The 12,135-nt window shown below is 40.8% G+C and overlaps 1 protein-coding gene across 16 annotated transcripts in view; it reads right to left on the reverse strand.

The window, feature by feature from the left end:
- The window catches only part of TCF7L2 (transcription factor 7 like 2), a 256,898-nt gene that overhangs the window by 177,036 nt on the left and 67,727 nt on the right, over window positions 1-12,135 (reverse strand). Inside the window, exon 1 of one of the 16 annotated variants that reach the window (XM_084846197.1) lies at window positions 1-12,135. This exon is cut by the window's left edge and continues 14,916 nt beyond it; it is cut by the window's right edge and continues 30,223 nt beyond it. The exons of the other annotated variants lie outside the window; for them this stretch is intronic. The gene's annotated coding sequence lies outside the window, so the exon portion shown is untranslated. 16 annotated transcript variants of the gene reach the window in all.

The raw sequence follows: 12,135 nt of genomic DNA on the forward strand, positions 1-12,135 counted from the left end.
AGGATTGCCTATACCTGTACGAACCTGCCCAAGCCTTAAGATTAGCTTCAGAGGGCCTGCTCACAGGCCCATCATCAAGGTCAATCAAGAGGTCAGTTACTAGAGACAGGGACTTTTCAGTGGTGGCCCCATATCTGTGCAACCCCCTTTGAAGAGGTATTGTTTGTTCCTTCCTTACCACCTTTTAAATGAGCATTGATAACCTTTGTTTTGCTCTACATTTAGTTAAGAATGCTATGCTAGACTTTTTTTATTGTTTACACTGTTGCTGTGTACATCTTAAATTATTTTAAATGTTTTGCTGAATTTGCTGTGATGAACTGTAGAGTGTTTTTATACTGTTATTTTATTTTTTTAGTAATCTTAAATTAACTCTATTTAAAGTTTATGTTTTAACTTTACATGTGAGCCACCTTTTGGGGGGGTTGCTCTGGAAAGTGGAACAGAAATACTGACAGTAGGCAGGTCATTCATTCAATCAGTCAATCAAAGGTCTGTAAACAGGCATTTAGTAGGGACAAATAAAAATTCCTTCTAGATTATCAGGTGAGGAGAATTTTGTAACTAGAAAAAGAGTTGGTTCATGTCTTTCAACTGATTCACATTATATGTGAGAGCAGGTGGGCTACAATTTTCATGATTTTTTTCTTTTTTGCAAAATTTCTAAACAGGACTCTGTATGCATGGGGGAGAAGCATAAACAGTCAGAAACATACTAAAAGTTTTAACTGCAGCCAATCATTGGGCAAGTTGCATATGTTTAAAACCAGCTTACCTGTTCAGCTGGTAAGGACTTGCAAATCATGTCTGCATAGTCTCTAGGATTATGGCCCAAGAAAACAATTTACTGACCTTCTAATAGTCTAACTACTAGGCTATGAAAATTCAACTTATCTGTCAGAGGAAAACAATTGAGTCTGACTTTGACCGTTTCCTTAAGATTTTCTCATGATGTTAAAGAGGAGGTAGTTTCCATTTATTCAAAACAATAGTTGAGCTTCTCATGAATAAAGGCAGAATTTACTCAAAATAATGTACTTCTTCCAATTATTCTTTAAAAACATCATTCAAAAACCTGAATCACCTACCTGCCAAAAATGTATTGCACTTAAAAAATAGGGTACGCTGTTTGTACCATGGGCAGCTGGTTGGCCATTGCATTAACAGAATGCTGGACTAAATGGACCTTTGTCTGACCCAGCACAGCTCTTATGTTCTTACTCAGCCACTACACACTGTCTTGGGATTCCACTTTAACTCAGTGGGTAATCAGGACATTGCTATCATGTTTAGGTCTTCCCACCTCATCTTTTTTTAAAATTGTATTTTAAATTTAATCTATAGTGTAGATTCTTTTAGGAGAATATCTGTTATTTCCTCTTTAAGTGAATCTTTTCTCTCATTTCCCCTTTCAGACTTATTAATATTATTGTGAGTTTTGATTTTTACATTACTTGGTGCAGAAACTGGAGTGTCAGCTGGTATCATTTGTGAATGCACTATTATTATGAGTAGTATAATTATTTAGAGATTCTATCATTATATAATTATTACTAGACCCCGAGATTGCATGTCAGTACATGAAGCAAGAGCCCTTGCACATCATCCAGAGTTGTGTGTTAAAAAAAGTTTTGGTTGCAACAAATTTGGAAATGTGACAAATGTCACTGAGGGCAGATGAAGCCAATTCAGAGTTATGGCACTGCTCCTACTCTGAAATGGAGGAATGGGTCATGCTTGAAGGTTAACTCAAGTTGAGACTGAAGGGAACTGTGACTGCTGTTCACACCCTGTCACTCAGAGTATCCAGATACTTTCCCACCTGTGGCTCCATGTCCTGTCCCATACTCAGCAACATTTCACCTCTGTTCACAGCCCTTCCCCCATCAGTCTCCTAAAAGTGGCAGCCCTTTTCATAGCCCACAAACAGGGCAGCAAAGTCAGAAAGCCTGTTTTGGCTGAGCCCTAACCCACTCTCAAGATGGAATGCACATCTGACATGCAATTCCTAATCCAGTAAGTGATACATGCAAAGGTGCCTGCTTTTGTATAAAAATCTCCTTTGGTAGATTGGTACTCTGATGTCTGTGATGAATTTGAAAAGTCCAATACCAGCGATGGCTCCACAGACTTGGAAGAATCAAAACTAAAGTTGTGGAGATCTGAATTAAAATCCTGTATTGCGTTGCATTCCATTCCTATAATAATACAGGAACAGACAAATATGTTTCCCTAGAATAAGTTTCAGCCAGTAATGAAATAAACTATAATTCAGGGACTACATGTAGAAAGAAAGAAGAAATCAACAGCTCACTAACAATGTCAAGACAAAAATAGTAAGATCAAATAATCGAGAACAAAAATAGACAAAAATCCTATCCAAATTTTACTTCATAGTAAATTACTATGTACAGTCACGTTTCATTTAAAAAAGGGAGGGAAAGGAGCATTTTAAAAATATAAAACCCTGTATCAAAATCCTTTTCCATTTTTGTCATTGTCAATGAACACTGGTAACTCTTTGCCTAAAACCATTTTTTTTTTCTTTTGGGCTTGTTACTGCCAACAAACAAATTTTTTTCTTTTTTCCCGCAGCAAAACTAAACAAATACCTAGGGTAAACAAAACTTGAGAACAAATATCTATTTAAAAAGAAACTAAGAATTTAGGGTATGAGCATATATATATCACATGTTTAATACTATATAGGAGCATAGGAAGCTGCCTTATACTGAATTAAACCACTGATCCTTCTAGGCCAGTATTACCAACAATGCCTGGCAGCGTCTCTCCAGGGTTTCAGGTAGGAATTTTCCCAGCCCTACCTGGAGATGCTGGGGATCGAACCTGGGACCTTCAGTATGTAAAGCATGTACTCTGCCACTGAGCCACACCCCTCTTCTAATATATTACATGTATATTTATGTAATATGTTTCTATCAAAACAATAACATTGATGCTGTCTCATGAGTATGGACTTCTCAAGTTTCAACAAGAACTTGTAGTATCTGTCCCTTTTCTTTACCTACAGATCACAATTTTACTTCTGTACTCAAGCCCAATCTCCAACCAGGATTTATACTCTTGATCCAATAACCATTCCCCCCTCAAAAGCTTGAGAAAAATACAGGCTAGGAGAGCAAAAGATCAGATGGGAATTTAATGAGTATATCAAACTCCATCCCCTTTTCCCACCTAACAGAGATGTGAAAACTTGTCTCCATCAACATGTAAAATTTCTCACAGAATTAAATCCTATAATCCCATTTAGCACAAATGAGGTAGAGCAGCACATTTGTGCTTAAGACACTTCAATCTTTTAAGGAAGTAACATTTCTTTTAAATCGCTTCTCTTGAAGAGTGTTTGGGCAATGATTAAGATTCTTTCTATTTCATCTCTGTTGTTGGTATAGCAGACACGGTAAAGAGTCAGGATTCTTCATTACATAATCTTCCAGACCTTGAGTTAAATTATTCCTTGAAGCAAAATATGTATTACTTACTTACACACACACACACACACACACTTTAATTATTCCCTTGATAGAAATATTTGCTTAAGTCTTAACGTTCAACAATATTGATTAATCATTAAAAATTGTATGCATCTCCTTTAATGAATGAGGTTTCTACTTAGCTCTCAAAAGTAGGAGATAACTCCTTTCCAAAGAAAAGGAGAAGCCATTGTAGATCACTACTGGATGAATGGAAACCAATCCATTCAGCTCCCCCTTCGGCAAATGACCTATCAACAACAGTACAAGCTTTTTGCTCAACTCAAGTCAACTGGGCTTTCTGCTTAACCCACAGGCATTTTTCCTATTTCAAAGTTTTTATTAACTCCCTACTGATGTACCCTAAAAGAATTTTTAAGGGCTTGGAAGCACATAAATAAAATACTTTGTTGGACTGGCACAGCCAAATGAAAGTCTTTCTCCTGCAGTGGTGGTGATAAAAGTTTCAGTTGCAGCTATATATGCAGACCTCCATAGATTTCTGATAGCTGGTATTGCTGACCAATCAGCACTACTAAGCAGCCAAGTTATCACAGTGGGTATTTATGATGAGTGTAATGGCAAAACTTCTGTATTTTTTGCTCTGGACTTCTTCTGCTGCAAAGCCACAAGAAGCTGCCACTGTATTGGTGACCTGTGCAATGATAAGAAACCTGGAATACGAAAGGGAGGCAGGAAGGGAAAAGACGGCTATGGAGGGGCAAGTGTTTTTGAAATCCTAGAAAATGTTTTTTTAAGGTTTATTTCAAAGCCAATGGAGTGCTATAAACCTTTTTGCCCTTGCTTAGTTTTCAGCATGCCTAGGATAATATCCAACAGTTCCCTGCTTAACTTGCACATAGAAATATGCTGTCAATAACCCTGCATGGCTCAAAATGCTGAAAAATGTAAATGTACAAGAATGCAACCCACTATATTATTAAACATTTTCAACTAAACCTGAGTGGGTTTCTTTTTATTTTTCTAGCATTTGAAACAAAAAAAAATACACTATACAGTGTACAGTTGAATCTACAAAATCATAATTTCTCTGGGAAGGGTAAAGAAGAAAGAGAATGAATATTGTTGCATGTGTATATAACAGATTAGACCATGTAAGCAACTGTGTGTCAGGGATGAGTCCAAGCACCTTGAGATTTCTGACAGTTCCAACTCTGAATCAGAGTTGGAAAAGTTAGATCAGAGGCCAGGGGAGGGACCCTCCCTAGATGCTGGGAGAGATTCCTCCAAAGACCTTGACAAACAGATGGTCCAGTCTGAGTTGTTGTCCCCTCCTGCCACCGTGAGAATGCAAGTTTCCAAGGAGAAGAGGGGTGTGACTTGAGAGATGCTAAGGCACGGTCACAAAGCCAAGTGGGAAAAGTTAGGGGCAGGGCTGAGACACTCCGCCCAGATAGCCACTCTTGGAAGCCATCACAAGAGGGAGCCACCCTAGGGGAGGGGCATCACTGTGAAGCAAGTCTGGCCATGAGAAGTTCATTCCCAAACTATTAGGGATTGCAGGTTAGTGGCTTATGGGCCTGAGGCAGTCTGAGATAATCTGCATTTGTAAAGAGTCCAGTTCCTAGCAAAATAAATTAGTGACAGACTGAAGCTTGTCTCCATGTTGTGTTCACTGTGAAGCGGGAAGGACAATCCATATCTGACAGTGTGCATATTTGAACACTGCCATGGCAAGATTTCCCATATTATATTTATTTGAGGTCTACAGCCAAAGAGGCAAGTTCCCCAAGACAATATATACTGGCTCAGAATAGTCTGTCCATACCTATTACCCAGCATGCAGCGCCCACTCAAAATGGCTCTTATTATCCTACTGGGAAGTAAACAAATAAAGAAGCTGGTGCTTCTCTTCCCCAAGTGGAGCTGCTTGCCTGCTAAAGAAAAAGGGACCAAAATTGCATTGGCAGTGGTTTCCAACTGAACTAGATGTATAACCTACCAAACCAACTTGGCCTAGACTGCCTGCTGGTGCATCATTGACAATTTTTACATCATATTGGGCAATACTTGTGTCATCTGGTACTGGAGAAGGAAGTTTAACTTCTCTTTAAGGTTATTGAAAGGGTAAACAAATTAGAGGGACAGAGAAAGAAAAATGTGATTCCCTAACTAAAGTGCATTGCTTAATAATAGCTGTGGGCAGATACAGCTGCAGCCTTACTCCTTTGACAGTCCTCCTGTCCCACTTGTTCTCGGAAGGCAGTGAACATGAAGCGCAAGCATCTAGATTAGAAGAATCCAGAAAAGAAACACTAGTGGGCATCTTGGAGCAATATCCAACGGTGGTGCTGCACTCCCGCTGATTGTGTGATTTTCGGTTGCTTTTAGAACTGCTAACTCCCTGTTGCACTAGCGGGCAGTCTGCTAGTGCTGGGGCACAATAGGATACTGCTCATGGTATATAAAAGGATTTTGGCCATCTGAAAAGTATCTTGGAATTGTCGTCGATCACAAGCTGAATATGAGCCAACAATGTGATGTGGCTGCAAAAAAGGCAAATGCTATTTTGGGCTGCATTCATAGAAGCATCGCTTCCAAATCCCGGGAAGTACTAGTTCCCCTCTACTCAGCACTGGTTAGGCCTCATCTGGAGTACTGTGTCCAGTTCTGGGCACCACACTTTAAGAAGGATGCAGACAAGCTGGAGAGGGTTCAAAGGAGGGCAACAAAGATGATCAGGGGACTGGAAACAAAGCCCTATGAAGAGAGACTGAAAGAACTGGGCATGTTTAGCCTTGAGAAGAGAAGACTGAGGGGAGATATGATAGCGCTCTTCAAGTACTTGAAAGGTTGTCACAGAGAAGAAGGCCAGGATCTCTTCTTGACCATCCCAGAGTGCAGGACACGGAATAATGGGCTCAAGTTACAGGAAGCCAGATTCCGACTGAACATCAGGAAAAACTTCCTGAGTGTCAGAGCAATACGGCAATGGAACCAATTACCTGGGGAGGTGGTGGGCTCTCCCACACTGGAGGCCTTCAAGACGAGGCTGGACAGCCATTTGTCAGGGATGCTCTGACTTGGATTCCTGCATTGAGCAGGGGGTTGGACTCGATGGCCTTGTAGGCCCCTTCCAACCCTACTATTCTATGATTCTATGAAGTAAGTGCAACATTCATAATAATGGAAAGCTTAATCAGAGATGGGGGATGATATATTTTACATAATTATTTATTCCTTTTCTTTCTTAAATGCTTTCAGCTTAACTTTATGCATTCATGCATGCATAATATTATATATCCGCATTGAGTCAAGTAGTCATAGACGATGTCTCAGGTTCAATTCTCAACATCTCCACTAGAAGTTAATACATGGTAAGCCTAGAAAAAACGTTTGCCTTAATGCCCTGGGGTACTCTGTATAGCCAGATATCTCAATCCAAAGTAACAGTTTTAGGGTGTATTAAGGGGTTGTTAGTCAATGTAAGACAACTTCTTATATCCAAAGCAAGCCATCAGAGACCTTTCCAAGGCAGACTCTTAGAGAAACAAAAGAAACTGGCAGTTCCTGGCCCTTTTTGTATATACTGTTATTTTAAATTACAAAATAAAAAAGGAACACACTACAAGATCTGCCCCATATGAACAGCTTTTGCATACACTGATCAAGTAGTGTGAGAGCAACTCTCAGTCTAACACTGACTCCCAACTCTGCCAGGAAAGTGCTTCAACAGAGATTTTCTACACTTCTTTCACAAACTAACAGAATGGTGTTGAAAGGGCTTCTCTTTAGCCTTGGGCTCCCTTTTCACAAGCAAGGGAAAGATATTCTCAAACCTAACTCTTCAAAACAAGTTGGTAATATTCCACAATCCTGCTCAAACTCCCAGAAGAAATAGACACAGAAAGTTATACTGGACCATCTGCTAATGAGCTGAGATAGCATTTCACAACTTCCCTGCTATTTATGTAAGGTTTCTTTGCTTAATATCACTCCAAACATTACCACCATAGACATACTCAGAAATTTTCCAGGACATGCTGATTGCTGGTATATCCACAAGTCATTCCTCTCCTACTTTGTATATTCATATCTGTTTAAAAGATTAAATGAAAATTGAGTGTTTGGCCATCCACTGTATAAGGGAAAACAAACTTTATGTACAGAAACTTTTTCCAGTATATGAAGTAATTCATTTGAGCAAGACAGCTTTTGCCTGAAAACATGGGTGAGACTGGTTCAGATCTTTTCAAATATTACATTCCATAACAACGTTTAGGCAAATGAAAGGCAGGTTGATACCAAAATCACTTTTAAAAGTGATCATTTCAAAGTTCTGCAGCACTTTATTCAAATATAACAAGCTGTCAACTGCCTTCTTTCTGCAGTAATCAATATGTTAGAAGCTCTGGGCTGGATCCAAAAGTTCCCTTCCATGAATGGAAGGAAACCTTCTGATGTTGGAAGGAAGGGAACCTTTGGATCCAACTGTCTAGCCTTTCCCAACCTAGTGTGTTGGACTACAACCCACAGCCATACTGGCTGGTAATGATGGGGGGTTGTCGTCTAACAGATTTTGAGGGCACCAAGTTGAGGAAGACCACTCTGTATCATATTCTGATATTACACAGGAAGGATATCCAGCAAAGGAATTAATTAGCTGCTACAGCTCCCAGGAGCAGCTACAGAACTGGAAACCACTAGATACATGGAATGGTTTAAATTCAAAATACCATATTTTTACCATATCTACCTTGCATCTTTGTTTTTTAAATCAATGCATTACATCTCCAATACAAAGTCTGTGTGTGCACGTGTGCATACACTAACACACACACACACACACACACACACACACATATGCATACAGTTACTTAATAAGAACTTAATTGAAGAATTTACAGCATGTCTTATAAGCATAGCATAAACAATGTTTATTTGTTTTAAATAACTCCATGTGTTTTCAGGAGACAACTCAGGCCATTATCATGGGCTAAATCAATTGGCAGAAGCCAATTTGGATAACAGCGTTATGTCGTTGCGAGTGCACGTAAGAAAGAAAATCACTTTATGCACTCAACACAAACTGAAAGCTTCTGCAACATTTGTATTTTGTTCCCTAGCTGTGCTGTTCATGCTTTGGATGCACTGCTATCCCTATTCAGACACTGCCAACTGATTTTAATTCACCTTGACAGCAACCAACACAACAGGCAGGGTTAGTGAAAGGTAATAAGAACACACATGCGCGCACGCACGCACACACACACACGTCTCTTTTTATGCTCCAGCCAAGCAGCCCAGGACACCATAAATGGAAAGTTGTGAGATACCAATACGTAATGGGCAATACATAATCTCCACAAGACATCCTAACACCTAAGAAGCTATTGCAGAGAAAATCTCTGGTGCCAAAGGGCAGTTTTGGCTTCCCCTGGTCATGCTGCTGTTGAAGTATGCCTATTCTTTGTTCTCCTCACATCTCATTTGGTGGTTAGTTCTTCAGCTCTGCAGCGCAGGAGAGAAGGCAGATATATCCCAACAGAAGGTGGAGGCATATTTATTTATGTACAGCGCCACCTGTGTACATGGTGTTGTAATATAGACAGAGCAGATTTCTGACCCAAGCAACTTACAGTCTGTATTTCTACAGTGGTAGTGGGGGATAGGAGAAAGAACAAGTGGAAGGAGGTAAAAGACTGGCAAGCAAGAGAAGGGAGTTTAATACTGCAACTTCTCCTGCTAAAGAGATTGTAAACTACCTCAATGCCATCCAGATTGGAATGAGCTAATCCTAGAATCAGAGCAAGCTGCGAAGCTGGGGAAGACATGGGGCATGGGAAAGACTTAGCATGCTGCTCCCCCTCTCAATTGGGAGGGTGAGCAGCATGCTGAGGAAGTGGGAGGCCCCTCTTATCTCCAATCAACAACTGGAGATAATGGGGATTCCCCTCCACGGTCATGGTAGCCTCCTGGAGAAGGGGCTTTGAGAGTGGCCTGTGGTGGGAGAAAAAGCCCTTGGGTCAGAGAAGCTTCTACGAGTGGGCTGAATCTGCATAAAAACCAGGTTTAAAGCAGGAGAAGGGAACCCCTTTCCCCCACCCATCAATTGTTTGGCAGTTTCCCAGCTTTTGTGCAGTTTCCACCCATTCTAAAAGGCTACAATGCCTTCCCTAAGCTTAGTTACTCGCACTAAGAACTTTAAGCTACAATATGTAAGTATTTCTTGTGTTTTTGGCCCCATCACTTTTGCCTTTGGCCTCACCCACTTTGTCTTCAGCCCCACCCACCACTGGAATCAGGTCCCTGAGAGTTTCTACAAAACTGAATGCAGCCCTGGGGCTGAAAGAGGTCCCCTCCCCTCCCTGGTTTAAAGTTTGCTTCAAATCTGGGTTAGGGGTGAACCACAGTTAGTGTCAACATGACTAATGGTGGTACAGACATAACAGCTTCATTCAGATGCTTCCCCTGTTTCCATAATTTGTGGTCCTGCTCCTGGAATTCTAGCTTAATGCAATTCTGGATCTCTGCACCCATACTGTGCGGAACAGGAAGAAGGGAGAAGCTCACAGTCACAGCTTCAAAAACCATGATTTATGAGGCCGTGGACAAACATCCAAACATAGCCAATGACTAGTCATAATTAAGATGGGGCAGGGGAAAGTAATGGATGATCCTGCAGCCTGATCCCAATCCCTTAAAACTACACATCCCTTCTGAATTCTGAATACTTCTGTTGTAAGACCCAACGATGATTCGGTCTTCATTGGGCCATAATGGCTAATACTGATGGCCAGTCAAATCGGTTTCAGGTACAAACCACTTCTCAAAGAGAAACATACATTACAAATTATATTCATCATTCTATAGGCATATTTTTCAAAAGTGCTGAGAAATCTGTGAATTATATTCCAAGACTGACAAAATAATCAGATCAAATGTTGAATTAATGACGTGTGCAGATATGAAAATAACAGCATTTGTCTTTGGAAGTTACATCATCTTTGTAGAATACCAACAGGTCCTGAGAGGTTTCCTATATAGCTGTATGTCAAAAAAAATAAAGGTAAAGGTGTCCCCAACCAGTCGTGTCCGACTCTAGGGTGTGGTGCTCATCTCCATTTCTAAGCCAAAGAGCCAGCGCTGTCCAAAGACGCTTCCGTGGTCATGTGGCCGGCATTACTGAACACCGAGGTGCACGGAACGCTGTTACCTTTCCCGCCGAAGCGGTACCTATTTATCTACTTGCAATTTCTTGCTTTTGAAGAGGAATGCAATTATGTTCCAGGGGTAGAGTAGGAGGTACTATCCACAAATTGACATCACATTGCAATGTCACCTACAGAGGCTGCTGAAGCTGGAGTTGTCTTGGAGTAATTGCATATACTTTGCTGGTACTTTAGTGAGTGCTTTCTCACTTTAGTGGGTAGCAGATGTTTTTGTCCTTGAGCCTGACATTTTTACACATACAAGCATGACGGTTAAGATATTCCATAAGCCTAAGGCTTCAGTCCTAAACAATGTTACTAGGGAGGATATCTCAGTGAATTCAGCAGAACTTGCTTCTGGGTAAACATGCTTAGGATTGTACTGCGCAAAATGGGCAAAAACTGCCAAATTGTGCAACTGCCTCCCCCTTCTCAAAAGCTGTGAAATGTTGACTTTTAAAACTTAATTTTAACTAAGTCATAATGACGAAGGGTCAGGATCTTGTCTGCACCATACATATACAATTGTATTCTGATTTGGCTCCTTTCAATTTATGTATTCATTAATTGAAATATTATTCATTTATTAAAATATGTATAATCAGCCTTTTTATGGCTATATAACAGCAGAAACCTATTCATTCATTATGGAGAAGTAAGAGAATGAAGAAGTAGGAGAGTGGCCCCACTACACACCCCAATGATGATGTCACATCCGTACACTAGCCCCACCCTCCGATGTTTACACAGTGACCTGGTTCACATGACACGACGGTTCACCGTGGCTTAATTACCCACGGGGGCTGTCGCCATTTGCCACGGCTTGTCGTGCCATGCAAACCCAGGTGGCAGGGATTATTTGAGGGTTGCTTCCCCCTCAAACAAGCCATGCTGCTGGGTTCGCATGACATGACTATGACAAGCTGCACCTGGGTAAGTAATGAGGCAAATGGTGCCCAGCACATGCCTTGGCTTAAACAAGCCACTGTGGCTCGTTTATGCCGCAGTGCTCATGGAAACTAGGCCACTCACAGTCTGTGTACGTTGCGTTCCACAGAAGCCAGCGAATCTGGAAATAGTGACAGAAATAAGCAACCTCTGAACAGCAACCTCAAAATTAAATAACTTCCAAAGACTGTGGATAGGTTGATTTTTGTACGCAAGAGCTTAGTTCAAACTACTTGCCTCTTTTTTTTTTTAAGCTAGGCAGCTATTTTTGTGGGGATGAATAATTTTCATATCTAGCCTCCAAGCCACCTATTCCACTTAGAGGATTTGTTTATAGCATTTCCAGTGCAAAAAGAGATGCCTGGTCTGGTGCTGCTTTTATCCAGGAATTACAACAGGGTGAGGCACTTTTACAGCATCTGATGAGTGACCGAGGCCTCCTAGACACCTCTCTGCCTACTGAATAGCTTTCTGACTGCCAGGCATTTGTGTGTTTTTTTTCTCCCAGTGAGTGAGACGAG

Source organism: Heloderma suspectum, chromosome 3 (genome assembly GCF_057233095.1).
Source record: "Heloderma suspectum isolate Gila_16-S chromosome 3, 16-S_ref, whole genome shotgun sequence".
Taxonomy (NCBI): Eukaryota; Metazoa; Chordata; class Lepidosauria; order Squamata; family Helodermatidae; genus Heloderma; species Heloderma suspectum.